Genomic DNA, 15,119 nt, shown 5'->3' on the forward strand with positions numbered 1-15,119 from the left:
TAAATGTTTGGAGGTCTATGTATCCGTTATTGTAATATTGCTATTCATTGTAAATGTTTGTAGGTCTATGTATCCGTTATTGTAATATTGCTATTCATTGTAAATGTTTGGAGGTCTATGTAGCCGTTATTGTAATATTGCTATTCATTGTAAATGTTTGGAGGTCTATGTATCCATTATTGTAATATTGCTATTCATTGTAAATGTTTGGAGGTCTATGTATCCATTATTGTAATATTGCTATTCATTGTAAATGTTTGTAGGTCTATGTATCCATTATTGTAATATTGCTATTCATTGTAAATGTTTGTAGGTCTATGTATCCATTATTGTAATATTGCTATTCATTGTAAATGTTTGGAGGTCTATGTATCCATTATTGTAATATTGCTATTCATTGTAAATGTTTGGAGGTCTATGTATCCATTATTGTAATATTGCTATTCATTGTAAATGTTTGGAGGTCTATGTATCCATTATTGTAATATTGCTATTCATTGTAAATGTTTCAAGACACCTGCTGTTAACTCTTAATACTTAAGACAGCTCACGAGGTGTCCTAAATATCTGCCGACTAGGTGGGACTAGAGACTTCATGCATAGCTTTAATTTATACCCATAAGTGTAAAATGTCTTTATTCTCAGCACTTATACGACCAATTTTCTACTCTGAGACGCTTTGTGGACATGGGCCCAGATCTCAAAATATTGTTTAAAAAAACGTAGAATGTTTGTTTAACATAATAATAAAAAATAAATATTACTAATGTAACCTACTTTAAAGGCTGGGTTTAGTTGATTGTGTTGCACTGCTCATGTCCGCGTTCTGGACCTTCCCGCATCCCCGTACAGAACTATCCGCGTCCACGTACAGAACTGTCCGCGTCCACGTACAGAACTGTCCGCGTCCACGTACAGAACTGTCCACGTACAGAACTGTCCGCGTCCACGTACATTGTGGCGCCAAACATATTGTCCGGTTACGCGCAGAGTGGGCTGAGGTGATTTTGGGGAATAACGACAGAGTTTGTTACAGTGTTGAAACGCTGAAGTTTATTGTTCAATTAGCTTTTTGCTTTACGGTCAGGGACAGTATGAGTGTAGCCAGATCCTTTTCACTCTCTATCCTCGTTTCATTTTGTGGTTCACCGGATTCGTCATCGAGACGAGGGACAGACGAACGACCTGCTAGCTAGCCTAGCTAGTCGGTACAGCTCGGTAAGCTAGCTAGTTACTAATTAGTAGCATCGTAGTTCTCCTTCTCTCTCGTTGACGGATGCTGGCTACCTCTGTCCGGTTCTCCTCTCTTCACTAGATGGACGGTCACTTTAGTGTTTAACCCCTCTGTGTCCAAGGACCAATCTTTTGAATATTATTTTCGGGGCTCCTCAGTAGGCTGGACACATTCCGTTTATTTTAATTCTCAGCTGCCTCACCAATGTCTGTAAGTAAATTAATAACTTTTAATTGCTAAATATTTCCAATAGATGGCAGCATAAGACCACGAAGCATCAGTTATAGGCTACAAGCAGCAATATGATTGACATAAAATAGCATGCAACCACAGACTATATGTCCCATGATTTTCTGAAATGGTCACTCATTACTTTAGTTAGTTATATATCTCCTATTAGGGCTGTGTTGCTTTAGGGAGAGAAACAAAAATAGTGAGGTATTGAATAGTGAGGTATTGAATAGTGAGGTGTAAATAGTGAGGTGTAAATAGTGAGGTATTGAATAGTGAGGTATTGAATAGTGAGGTATTGAATAGTGAGGTGTAAATAGTGAGGTGTAAATAGTGAGGTATTGAATAGTGAGGTGTAAATAGTGAGGTGTAAATAGTGAGGTATTGAATAGTGAGGTATTGAATAGTGAGGTATTGAATAGTGAGGTGTAAATAGTGAGGTATTGAATAGTGAGGTGTAAATAGTGAGGTATTGAATAGTGAGGTGTAAATAGTGAGGTATTGAATAGTGAGGTAAAAATAGTGAGGTATTGAATAGTGAGGTATTGAATAGTGAGGTATTGAATAGTGAGGTATTGAATAGTGAGGTGTGAATAGTGAGGTGTTGAATAGTGAGGTGTAAATAGTGAGGTGTTGAATAGTGAGGTGTAAATAGTGAGGTATTGAATAGTGAGGTGTAAATAGTGAGGTGTTGAATAGTGAGGTGTAAATAGTGAGGTATTGAATAGTGAGGTGTAAATAGTGAGGTGTTGAATAGTGAGGTGTTGAATAGTGAGGTATTGAATAGTGAGGTATTGAATAGTGAGGTATTGAATAGTGAGGTATTGAATAGTGAGGTATTGAATAGTGAGGTGTGAATAGTGAGGTGTTGAATAGTGAGGTATTGAATAGTGAGGTGTAAATAGTGAGGTATTGAATAGTGAGGTGTAAATAGTGAGGTGTAAATAGTGAGGTGTAAATAGTGAGGTATTGAATAGTGAGGTAAAAATAGTGAGGTGTAAATAGTGAGGTATTGAATAGTGAGGTATTGAATAGTGAGGTGTTGAATAGTGAGGTATTGAATAGTGAGGTGTGAATAGTGAGGTGTGAATAGTGAGGTGTAAATAGTGAGGTGTAAATAGTGAGGTGTAAATAGTGAGGTATTGAATAGTGAGGTGTAAATAGTGAGGTAAAAATAGTGAGGTATTGAACCCCGGGTAGATAATCAGTAGTACATACATTGTAAAACATCATCTTAATATCTGATATTGGGAGTCAACAAGCTCGGAATAGAAAAGACAAGAGTGCGTCTTCCAGCCCACCAATAAATGACATAATTCAACCCTCCTGGTTAGTAAATTTACCTCGACATGCCCCTTGAGAAGGCGAGTGAGAGTAAAGTGAAGACACCAGCTGTTTAGCGGGGCTGAGTTGACTTCATGTGCCAGAAGGCAGAGCAGGTGGATGCTGGTTGATGAATGTACTGGGAAAATACGTTTTTCTAGACCAGAGATGACTGAATTAATGTTCAGGCTTATTGATAATCGTTATATTAATGAAGTGTAAAACATGAGCATAAAAACAGGTAATAATAAACATGAATCATCGTTATATTACTAAACATTGAATCATAATAATATTACTTTACAGTAATCTGTTAAATGCTTTTTCAGTCCTTCCTCTTGCGTTAGCAGTGTGTAAAGGGACAGAAAGTAGCGTGGGGAGTGGTGGTGTATCCAGGGAGAAAACTAATCTAATCTTCTGAAATTTAATTTGTGGTCTTATGCTCCCATCTATTGGAATTATGTAACAACTGCAGTAGTGCTGAAAAATGTGTTATTCCTTACTAAAGTAGTAATTACTGAGAATTACTAGTTAATTTATCACTTACAATCATAAAATAACCACTTATACCATAACAAACAATTAAACTGACATAAACCAAAATCACTATATATGTAGTTATTTAGTTAATTACCAAATTGAGCCGGTCGGTCACATTTGAGAGTGAGGGAGATATATAGCATTTTGCATAAAAAAACATGATTTTTGTCTCTCTGAAATGAAACCATCAAGTGATAGATTTTAAACAAATCCTTGTCTGTGAGAGATGTAATAATTAATACATAATTTCTTTAAACAATAAAAGCTCATTTCTGTAAAGTGATATGTTGCGTTTTGGAATGAAACTCTTCTTATGTTTCCCATCTGAGATCAGAGTAGATGAGAGATTTAATGTTTGTCTCTGTTGTGTTGAAGACCAATCAAGCAGGAGAGACCAGCCTCCCCTGTTCCCAGCTGTGTGTCCATGAAGAGTAACCAGTCTATGAAGCATCCTATAGTGTTTAGAGAGGGAGACTTTTCTACTGAACAAAGGTAAGAAGAACTCATGGTCAGTGAGTTAAACAACACTGTCTCTAGTCATTTCTCCTCTCCCATTTTCTCATTTCTTTTTGTTGTTTTCATAATCCACAGGCTAATCCTTTTATCCATTTATATAGCCCTAAAACAATATTAAACAAACACATCGTTCCCTCTCTCTGTGTGTGTGTGTGTGTGTGTGTGTGTACTGTAATCTCATGTTTTGTCTACAGAAACCAACAGGAGAGATCAGAGTCAGAGATTCTCAGTGGTCAGTCTTCCCAGAGTCATCAAACAGACCTGGACTCTATATTCAGTGTATGTGATCCTGTTATGTACATTTGTTTTTGTTTACCTCAAGTAAAGTTGATCTGTCAATCATTCATTAATGTGTTAATGAGAAAGCATTTATTCTCTTGCTTAACTTATTTACTTGATTTATTTCAGTTGCTTGAAGAGAAAATTATGACATTTGTGAAGAACGAGCTGAAGATGTTCAAGAGGATTCTTAGTCCAGAACTCCCAGAAGGCTTTGAGAGTCAGAAGCAGGATGAGGAAGTGGTGGATGCTGAAGATGAGAAGCAGGAGAGCAGTGCCAGAGAGGGGGCTCTGAAGATCACACTGCACGTCCTGAGGAAAATGAACCAGAAGGAGCTTGCTGACACACTGGAGAACTGTAAGATCTGTCTGCCTCATGTTGAATGCTGTTTTAAAACATTTAAAAGCTGTAGCTAAAGTACAGCTAAAGTAGCTGTGTAACTCAATGATATTGTAGCAGCCTTAACACAACACCTAGTGACCTCATCAAGTAGCAGCAGGGATGTGTTGTGGTGATTAATTTAGAGAGAGAGAGAGAGAGAGAGGAGAGCAAGAGGAGAGCCAGAGGAGAGAGGAGAGCCAGAGGAGAGAGGAGAGCCACAGAGAGAGCCACAGAGAGAGCCACAGGGAGAGCCACAGAGAGAGAGACAGAGAGAGAGAGACACAGGAAAACCTGGCTCCCTGTAGAGGAAAGGCTGTGCAACCACTGCACAACAGTAGAACCTGAGACGGAGCTGCATTTCCTGACAAAATGTAAAAAATATAAAACAATTAGAGAGTGTAATTTCCCCAAATGTGAAACCCTTATTCAAGGTTTCAAAGACTTCTCTGATGAGAGTAGGCTACCCGTCCTGTTGGGGGAGGACGCAGAGAGCTGTGGGTTGGCAGCGCACTACATTGCTGCCTGCCATAAGTTGAGGGACAGTGTCTGACAGACCAACCAACCAATCCCATTGACAATTTTGATTCTTACTATTTTCATATTGTAAGGTTGGCAATATGTACATTGCTCCGTCATGCCAATAAAGCGAATTGAATTGAGAGACAGAGGAGAGACAGAGGAGAGAGAGAGACAACATTAATAATACCAATAATAATATAATCAGTCACACCAGTCTGTAATGCATTATGAAAACATTTACACATTTATACAGTCAGATAAGAGAATAAATGATTATAATTTAAAATGTTATAACAGTCCTATAATACTGTAGTTATTAAAACAGACGTAATATTAATATCCTCTGTGTTATTTCTAGATTCAGATGAGCTTGCTGTGATTTGCCAACGTGAACTCAAATCTAATCTAAAGAAGAAGTTTCAATGTGTATTTGAGGGGATCGCTAAACAAGGAAACCCAACACTTCTCAATAAGATCTACACAGAGCTCTACATCACAGAGGGTGGAACAGGAGAGGTCAATAATGAACATGAGCTGAGACAGATTGAGACAACAACCAGGAAACAAGCAAGACCAGAGACTGCAGTCAAATGTAACGACATCTTCAAACCCTTAACCGGACAAGACAAACGTATCAGAACTGTGCTGACAAAGGGAGTCGCTGGCATTGGAAAAACAGTCTCTGTGCAGAAGTTCATTCTGGACTGGGCTGAAGGAAAAGCAAATCAGGATGTTCAATTTGTGTTTTCATTCCCTTTCCGGGAGCTGAATTTGATGAAAGAGGACAAACACACTTTCATTGAACTTCTCAATCACTTCTCAATGGAAACCAAACAATCAGGAATCTCCATCTACAACAAGTACAAAGTTCTGTTCATCTTTGATGGTCTGGATGAGTGCCGACTGCCCCTAGACTTCCAGAATAACAAGATCTGTTGGGACGTCACAAAGTCAACCTCAGTGGATGTTCTGCTGACAAATCTCATCAAGGGAAATCTGCTTCCCTCTGCTCTCCTCTGGATAACTACCCGACCTGCAGCAGCCAATAGGATCCCTTCAGAGTGTGTTGACCAGGTGACAGAGGTACGAGGGTTCAATGACCCACAGAAGGAGGAGTACTTCAGGAAGAGATTCAGGGATGAGGACCTGGCCAACAGAATCATCTCACACATAAAGACATCAAGGAGCCTCCACATCATGTGCCACATTCCAGTCTTCTGTTGGATTTCTGCAACAGTCCTTGAACACATGCTGAAACATAAGAGAGAAGAGATGCCCAAGACTCTGACTGAGATGTACACACACCTTGTGGTGTTTCATACCAAACAGAAAAATGAAAAGTATCTTGGGAAAGAAGAGACAGGTCCACACTTGAATAATGAGAGCATTCTGTCACTGGGAAAACTGGCTTTTCAACAGCTAGTGAAGGGCAATCTGATTTTCTATGAAGAAGACCTGAAAGAGGCTGGCATTGATGTCAATGAAGCCTCAGTGTACTCAGGATTGTGCACACAGATCTTTAAAGAGGAATGTGGGCTGTACCAAGACAAGGTGTACTGCTTTGTTCGTCTGAGCATTCAGGAGTTTCTGGCTGCTGTGTATGTGTTCCTCTCATTCATCAACAACAATGAGAATCTAATTGACAAAAAGCAAACAAACGACAAGCCTGAAGTTACTTTCTACAAGAGTGCTGTGGATAAAGCCTTACAAAGTGAGACAGGAAACCTGAACCTGTTCCTCCGCTTCCTTCTGGGCCTCTCACTAGAGTCCAATCAGAAGCACTTACGAGGTCTACTGACAAAGACAAGAAGCAGCTCACAGATCCATGAAGAAACAGTCAAGTACATCAAGAAGAAGATCAGGGAGAATCCCTCTCCAGAGAGGTGCATCAATCTGTTCCACTGTCTGAATGAACTGAATGACCATTCTCTAGTGGAGGAGATCCAAAGCTTCCTGAGCTCAGGAAGTCTCTCAAAACCCAACCTGTCACCTGCACAGTGGTCAGCTCTGGTCTTTGTGTTGCTGACTTCAGAAAAGGAGCTGGATGTGTTTGACCTGAAGAAATACTCCAGATCAGAGGAAACTCTTCTGAGGCTGCTGCCAGTGGTCAAAGCCTCCAGAGCTGTTCTGTGAGTACATCAAATTACATATAAGAACTAATCATCAGGAAGAAATATTACGTTTAGATAAAAATATGTATTATAATATGTATATAATATTATGTTGAATAACATATTGAATAAATGCTTTGATTTTCACATTAGTATAACAATATGACCATACAATTCTAGGAGACGGAAGATGAATCTATATGCTGTTTGAGAGAATAAACCAAATGAATCTGCCATTGTCCTTCTACACTACTGGTGTTAAATTAACAGTGTGTTTGTGAAGTCATGATGATCTCGTTGCAGGCTGTCAGGCTGTGGAGTCACAGAGAAAGCCTGTGCTTCTCTGGTCTCAGCTCTGAGGTCAAACCCCTCACACCTGAGAGAGCTGGACCTGAGTAACAATGACCTGAAGGATTCAGGAGTGAAGCTGCTCTCTGCTGGACTGGGGAATCCCCACTGCAGACTGGAGACTCTGAGGTCAGTATTCCTGTAGTTGGTCAACAAGTGATAATTGTTCACCAGATCCACATGTGTTTACCAGACACACATAGTCCACACCATATGTGTTTGGACAGTGAAGCCTACAGTTTTAAATGTGGTGCTATGCTCCAGAATTTTGGATTTGAGATCGAATGTTTCATATTAGTTGACAGTACAGAATGTCACCATTTATTGGTTGTGTTTTGGATTATGTTTTTCCTAATAGAAACTGAATGGTGAATAATGTCCTGTCATTTTGGAGTCACTTCACTTGTATTGTCAGTAAGAAGAGAACATGTTTCTGAACACTCTGGACGGTTCTGACTTAGAATATGTGGACAACTACAAATACCTAGGTGTCTGGTTAGACTGTAAACTCTCCTTCCAGACTCACTATAAGCATCTCCAATCCAAAATTAAATCTAGAATTGGCTTCCTATTTCGCAACATAGCATCCTTCACTCATGCTGCCAAACATACCCTTATAAAACTGACCATCCTACCGATCCTCGACTTCGGCGATGTCATTTACAAAATAGCCTCCAATACCCTACTCAATAAATTGAATGCAGTCTATCACAGTGCCATCCGTTTTGTCACCAAAGCCCCATATACAGTGGGGGGAAAAAGTATTTGATCCCCTGCTGATTTTGTACGTTTGCCCGCTGACAAAGAAAGGATCAGTCTATAATTTTAATGGTAGGTTTATTTGAACAGTGAGAGACAGAATAACAACATAAACATCCAGAAAAACTCATGTCAGAAATGTTATAAATTGATTTGCATTTTAATGAGGGAAATAAGTATTTGACCCCCTCTCAATCAGAAAGATTTCTGGCTCCCAGGTGTCTATTATACAGGTAACAAGCTGAGATTAGGAGCACACTCTTAAGTAAAGGGAGTGCTCCTAACCGCAACTTGTTACCTGTAAAAAAAGACACCTGTCCACAGAAGCAATCAATCAGATTCCAAACTCTCCACCATGGCCAAGACCAAAGAGCTCTCCAAGGATGTCAGGGACAAGATTGTAGACCTACACAAGGCTGGAATGGGCTACACGACCATCGCCAACAGCTTGGTGAGAAGGTGACAACATTTGGTGCGATTATTCGCAAATGGAAGAAACACAAAAGAACTGGCCTGGGGCTCCATGCAAGATCTCACCTCGTGGAGTTGCAATGATCATGAGAACGGTGAGGAATCAGCCCAGAACTCCACGGGGGGATCTTGTCAATGATCTCAAGGCAGCTGGGACCATAGTCACCAAGAAAACAATTGGTAACACACTACGCCGTGAAGGACTGAAATCCTGCAGCGCCCGCAAGGTCCCCCTGCTCAAGAAAGCACATATACATGCCCGTCTGAAGTTTGCCAATGAACATCTGAAGGACTCAGAGGACAACTGGTGAAAGTGTTGTGGTCAGATGAGACCAAAATGGAGCTCTTTGACATCAACTCAACGCGCCGTGTTTGAAGGAGGAGGAATGCTGCCTATGACCACAAGAACACCATCTCCACCGTCTAACATGGAGGTGGAAACATTATGCTTTGGGGGTGTTTTTCTGCTAAGGGGACAGGACAACTTCACTGCATCAAAGGGACGATAGACGGGGCCATGTACCGTCAAATCTTGGGTGAGAACCTCCTTCCCTCAGCCAGGGCATTGAAAATGGATTGTGGATGGGTATTCCAGCATGACAGAGACCCAAAACACACGGCCAAGGCAACAAAGGAGTGGCTCAAGAAGAAGCACATTAAGTTCCTGGAATGGCCTAGCCAGTCTCCAGACCTTAATCCCATAGAAAATATGTGGAGGGAGATGAAGTTTCAAGTTGCCAAACGTCAGCCTTGAAACGTTAATGACTTGGAGAAGATCTGCAAAGAGGAGTGGGACAAAATCCCTCCTGAGATGTGTGCAAACCTGGTGGCCAACTACAAGAAACGTCTGACCTCTGTGATTGCCAACAAGGGTTTTGCCACCAAGTACTAAGTAATGTTTTGCAGAGGGATCAAATACTTATTTCCCACATTAAAATGCAAATAATTGTATAACATTTTTGACATGTGTTTTTTCTGGATTTTTTTGCTGTTATTCTGTCTCTCACTGTTCAAATAAACCTACCATTCAAATTATAGACTGATCATTTTTTTGTAAGTGGGCAAACATACAAAATCAGCAGGGGATCAAATGCTTCATACTCGTCGCTAAACCCACTGGCTCCAGGTCATCTACAAGACCCTGCTAGGTAAAGTCCCCCCTTATCTCAGCTCGCTGGTCACCATAGCAGCACCCACCTGTAGCACGCGCTCCAGCAGGTATATCTCCCTGGTCACTCCCAAAGCCAATTCCTCCTTCGGCCGCCTCTTCTTCCAGTTCTCTGCTGCCAATGACTGGAACGAACTACAAAAATCTCTAAAACTGGAAACACTTATCTCCCTCACTAGCTTTAAGCACCAGCTGTCAGAGCAGCTCACAGATCACTGCACCTGTACATAGCCCATCTATAATTTAGCCCAACTACCTCTTCCCCTACTGTATTTATTTATTTATTTAGCTCCTTTGCACCCCATTATTTCTACTTTGCACTTTCTTCCACTTCCACTGCATCTTCCACTGCAAAACACTGTCTTTTGACTGATACTGCTTTTAAACTGGTCTGGTCAGTCTACTCAAATATTTGTACTATACATGTTTCTATCTGCAGGCAAAACTTTGATCATTTGTAATTTATAATATGATACATTAATTTCTGAATAGGTATCACAGGTATCATTTTAATACAACCTGTCTGTCATTGTATTTCTTCTGTGTTGGCAGACTCACTGGTTGTAAACTCACAGACACATCCTGTAAAGTGTTGGCCTCAGTTCTCAGTTCAAACCCCTCACACCTGAGAGAGCTGGACCTGAGTAACAATGACCTGAAGGATTCAGGAGTGAAGCTGCTCTCTGCTGGACTGGGGAATCCCCACTGCAGACTGGAGACTCTGAGGTCAGTATTCCTGTAGTTGGTCAACAAGTGTTTTGTTGTAGCCTCTGTTATTGGTAATGGTGAGAGGTTAGCATGTTTTGTTGTAGCCTCTGTTATTGGTAATGGTGGGAGGTTAGCAAGTTTTGTTGTATCCTCTGTTATTGGTAATGGTGAGAGGTTAGCATGTTTTGTTGTAGTCTCTGTTATTGGTAATGGTGAGAGGTTAGCATGTTTTGTTGTAGTCTCTGTTATTGGTAATGGTGGGAGGTTAGCATGTTTTGTTGTAGTCTCTGTTATTGGTAATTGTGAGAGGTTAGCATGTTTTGTTGTAGTCTCTGTTATTGGTGATGGTGAGAGGTTAGCATGTTCTGTTGTAGCCTCTGTTATTGGTAATGGTGAGAGGTTAGCATGTTTTGTTGTAGTCTCTGTTATTGGTAATGGTGAGAGGTTAGCATGTTTTGTTGTAGTCTCTGTTATTGGTAATGGTGAGAGGTTAGCATGTTTTGTTGTAGTCTCTGTTATTGGTAATGGTGAGAGGTTAGCATGTTTTGTTTGTATTTTTCTAAATGGTGAAACAAATGTGTATGAAAATATTCTCAAATAAAATTGTGTCTTCTTTTCTCCCCCGAGGGAGATGTGGTGCCTGGGGGAAAAGGGAGAGCAGGACCTGCTGCCTGCTTGGAGATGTGGTGCCTGGGGGAAAAGGGAGAGCAGGACCTGCTGCCTGCTTGGAGATGTGGTGCCTGGGGGAAAAGGGAGAGCAGGACCTGCTGCCTGCTTGGAGATGTGGTGCCTGGGGGAAAAGGGAGAGCAGGACCTGCTGCCTGCTTGGAGATGTGGTGCCTGGGGGAAAAGGGAGAGCAGGACCTGCTGCCTGCTTGGAGATGTGGTGCCTGGGGGAAAAGGGAGAGCAGGACCTGCTGCCTGCTTGGTGACTGTAGCTTCTTTCTCTGCGTTCATGTGGTTCTCACAAAGCTCACATGCCAGATCCATCATGAAATCTCTCCTGCTGACTGTCTTGTCAAGGCATTGCTTGTACAACACGTGTTGATAGCAGCCATGTTGAGCACATTGTAGAACACTGCAACAGTCCAGCAGCAAGTACCTCATTTTACAGAGTCTTGCCATCTAATATGAATGTAACATAATAGAAGGGGATACTAATTGGTGTCTGTCAGATGGAAGGCTGTCAGTATATGGTAGAGAAACTGTATATACTGTAATGACCTGGCTAGATCATAAAGGGGATACTAGTTGGTGTCTGTATACGGTAGAGATACTGTATATACTGTAATGACCTGGCTAGATCATAAAGGGGATACTAGTTGGTGTCTGTATACGGTAGAGATACTGTATATACTGTAATGACCTGGCTAGATCATAAAGGGGATACTAGTTGGTGTCTGTATACGGTAGAGATACTGTATATACTGTAATGACCTGGCTAGATCATAAAGGGGATACTAGTTGGTGTCTGTATATGGTAGAGATACTGTATATACTATAATGACCTGGCTAGATCATAAAGGGGATACTAGTTGGTGTCTGTATATGGTAGAGATACTGTATATACTGTAATGACCTGGCTAGATCATAAAGGGGATACTAGTTGGTGTCTGTATATGGTAGAGATACTGTATATACTGTAATGACCTGGCTAGATCATAAAGGGGATACTAGTTGGTGTCTGTATATGGTAGAGAAACTGTATATACTGTAATGACCTGGCTAGATCATAAAGGGGATACTAGTTGGTGTCTGTATATGGTAGAGATACTGTATATACTGTAATGACCTGGCTAGATCATAAAGGGGATACTAGTTGGTGTCTGTATATGGTAGAGAAACTGTATATACTGTAATGACCTGGCTAGATCATAAAGGGGATACTAGTTGGTGTCAGTATATGGTAGAGATACTGTATATACTGTAATGACCTGGCTAGATCATAAAGGGGATACTAGTTGGTGTCTGTATATGGTAGAGATACTGTATATACTGTAATGACCTGGCTAGATCATAAAGGGGATACTAGTTGGTGTCTGTATATGGTAGAGAAACTGTATATACTGTAATGACCTGGCTAGATCATAAAGGGGATACTAGTTGGTGTCTGTATATGGTAGAGATACTGTATATACTGTAATGACCTGGCTAGATCATAAAGGGGATACTAGTTGGTGTCTGAGATACTGTATATACTGTAATGACCTGGCTAGATCATAAAGGGAATACTAGTTGGTGTCTGTATATGTTAGAGATACTGTATATACTGTAATGACCTGGCTAGATCATAAAGGGATACTAGTTGGTGTCTGTGTATGGTAGAGATACTGTATATACTGTAATGGCCTGTATAGATCATAAAGGGGATACTAGTTGGTGTCTGTATATGGTAGAGATACTGTATATACTGTAATGACCTGGCTAGATCATAAAGGGGATACTAGTTGGTGTCTGTATATGGTAGAGATACTGTATATACTGTAATGACCTGGCTAGATCATAAAGGGGATACTAGTTGGTGTCTGTATATGGTAGAGATACTGTATATACTGTAATGACCTGGCTAGATCATAAAGGGGATACTAGTTGGTGTCTGAGATACTGTATATACTGTAATGACCTGGCTAGATAATAAAGGGGATACTAGTTGGTGTCTGTATATGGTAGAGATACTGTATATACTGTAATGACCTGGCTAGATCATAAAGGGGATACTAGTTGGTGTCTGTATATGGTAGAGATACTGTATATACTGTAATGACCTGGCTAGATCATAAAAGGGATACTAGTTGGTGTCTGTATATGGTAGAGATACTGTATATACTGTAATGACCTGGCTAGATCATAAAGAGGATACTAGTTGGTGTCTGTATATGGTAGAGATACTGTATATACTGTAATGACCTGGCTAGATCATAAAGGGGATACTAGTTGGTGTCTGTATATGGTAGAGATACTGTATATACTGTAATGACCTGGCTAGATCATAAAGGGGATACTAGTTGGTGTCTGTATATGGTAGAGATACTGTATATACTGTAATGACCTGGCTAGATCATAAAGGGGATACTAGTTGGTGTCTGTATATGGTAGAGATACTGTATATACTGTAATGACCTGGCTAGATCATAAAGGGGATACTAGTTGGTGTCTGTATATGATAGAGATACTGTATATACTGTAATGACCTGGCTAGATCATAAAGGGGATACTAGTTGGTGTCTGTATATGGTAGAGATACTGTATATACTGTAATGACCTGGCTAGATCATAAAGGGGATACTAGTTGGTGTCTGTATATGGTAGAGATACTGTATATACTGTAATGACCTGGATAGATCATAAAGGGGATACTAGTTGGTGTCTGTATATGGTAGAGATACTGTATATACTGTAATGACCTGGCTAGATCATAAAGGGGATACTAGTTGGTGTCTGTATATGGTAGAGATACTGTATATACTGTAATGACCTGGCTAGATCATAAAGGGGATACTAGTTGGTGTCTGTATATGGTAGAGAAACTGTATATACTGTAATGACCTGGCTAGATCATAAAGGGGATACTAGTTGGTGTCTGTATATGGTAGAGATACTGTATATACTGTAATGACCTGGCTAGATCATAAAGGGGATACTAGTTGGTGTCTGAGATACTGTATATACTGTAATGACCTGGCTAGATCATAAAGGGAATACTAGTTGGTGTCTGTATATGTTAGAGATACTGTATATACTGTAATGACCTGGCTAGATCATAAAGGGATACTAGTTGGTGTCTGTGTATGGTAGAGATACTGTATATACTGTAATGGCCTGTATAGATCATAAAGGGGATACTAGTTGGTGTCTGTATATGGTAGAGATACTGTATATACTGTAATGACCTGGCTAGATCATAAAGGGGATACTAGTTGGTGTCTGTATACGGTAGAGATACTGTATATACTGTAATGACCTGGCTAGATCATAAAGGGGATACTAGTTGGTGTCTGTATATGGTAGAGATACTGTATATACTGTAATGACCTGGCTAGATCATAAAGGGGATACTAGTTGGTGTCTGAGATACTGTATATACTGTAATGACCTGGCTAGATAATAAAGGGGATACTAGTTGGTGTCTGTATATGGTAGAGATACTGTATATACTGTAATGACCTGGCTAGATCATAAAGGGGATACTAGTTGGTGTCTGTATATGGTAGAGATACTGTATATACTGTAATGACCTGGCTAGATCATAAAAGGGATACTAGTTGGTGTCTGTATATGGTAGAGATACTGTATATACTGTAATGACCTGGCTAGATCATAAAGAGGATACTAGTTGGTGTCTGTATATGGTAGAGATACTGTATATACTGTAATGACCTGGCTAGATCATAAAGGGGATACTAGTTGGTGTCTGTATATGGTAGAGATACTGTATATACTGTAATGACCTGGCTAGATCATAAAGGGGATACTAGTTGGTGTCTGTATATGGTAGAGATACTGTATATACTGTAATGACCTGGCTAGATC

At 40.3% G+C, this 15,119-nt stretch overlaps 2 long non-coding RNA genes across 3 annotated transcripts; both read left to right on the forward strand.

Moving 5' to 3' along the window:
• Nucleotides 1-904: 904 nt before the first annotated feature.
• Nucleotides 905-4,087, forward strand: LOC115186761 (uncharacterized). Its single transcript, XR_003875885.1, has 3 exons — nt 905-1,218; nt 3,704-3,820; nt 4,039-4,087. It is a non-coding gene; the product is annotated as an uncharacterized LOC115186761 (long non-coding RNA).
• On the forward strand, nt 1,640-3,026 carry LOC115186762 (uncharacterized). Of its 2 annotated transcripts, none has more exons than XR_003875887.1 (2): nt 1,640-1,672; nt 2,605-3,026. It is a non-coding gene; the product is annotated as an uncharacterized LOC115186762 (long non-coding RNA). The 2 variants fall into 2 exon arrangements; XR_003875886.1 differs by lacking the exon at nt 1,640-1,672 and adding an exon at nt 2,239-2,256.
• Nucleotides 4,088-15,119: the final 11,032 nt, after the last annotated feature.

The sequence above is a fragment of the Salmo trutta genome, unplaced genomic scaffold (genome assembly GCF_901001165.1).
Source record: "Salmo trutta unplaced genomic scaffold, fSalTru1.1, whole genome shotgun sequence".
Taxonomy (NCBI): Eukaryota; Metazoa; Chordata; class Actinopteri; order Salmoniformes; family Salmonidae; genus Salmo; species Salmo trutta.